Genomic DNA, 607 nt, shown 5'->3' on the forward strand with positions numbered 1-607 from the left:
TGTAATCGACAAAAAACGACTACGTTATCGAAGTATAAACATTTTGACTGACTTTGATGATTCGGAACGCTGAGATATCACATGATATGCAGTGATGGATTCTCTATATGCTCCCATTTTATCTGATTTTATCTCGGAAGAAATTGGTTTAGAACGTATACTCGGTCGGCATTAGTGACGAGCGCTAATAAACCCTTATAAAAGCGATATAAAGTCTGATAAAGTCCGTCAGAACTTTCCTTGCTAACGCGCCGTGGCATCTTCCGAGATCCGACACAGTTCAAGATTGGTGCCGCATCATTCGTATTCGGATTGAACGCCAATTTAGTGCAAGTAAAATGTGAAAATACGATTTTTCTCCCCATTTTCAAATTTCCTGCCATCGACATAAATCCATCAACTGTTCTTTTTTCTGTATACTTCAGTATAATTTGATTTGTGAAGGACCACACCTCTGCCCTAATATTTCCATGCAGACAAGTTTATAATGGCAGACAGACACTTCACTATTATGCTTGACTTTAAAGCACTGTCTTAACAAAATAATAGTAGACTAGTCTATTCTGCATGAATCTTTACCTATATTTGTACGTAAATACGCGCACAC

The 607-nt window shown here is 37.7% G+C and overlaps 1 protein-coding gene across 1 annotated transcript in view; it reads right to left on the reverse strand.

Annotated features, from left to right (window-relative positions):
• The window catches only part of LOC119585619 (multiple epidermal growth factor-like domains protein 6), a 170,724-nt gene that overhangs the window by 51,615 nt on the left and 118,502 nt on the right, over positions 1 to 607 (reverse strand). The window lies entirely within an intron of this gene.

This window comes from Penaeus monodon, chromosome 20 (assembly GCF_015228065.2).
Source record: "Penaeus monodon isolate SGIC_2016 chromosome 20, NSTDA_Pmon_1, whole genome shotgun sequence".
Lineage (NCBI taxonomy): Eukaryota > Metazoa > Arthropoda > Malacostraca > Decapoda > Penaeidae > Penaeus > Penaeus monodon.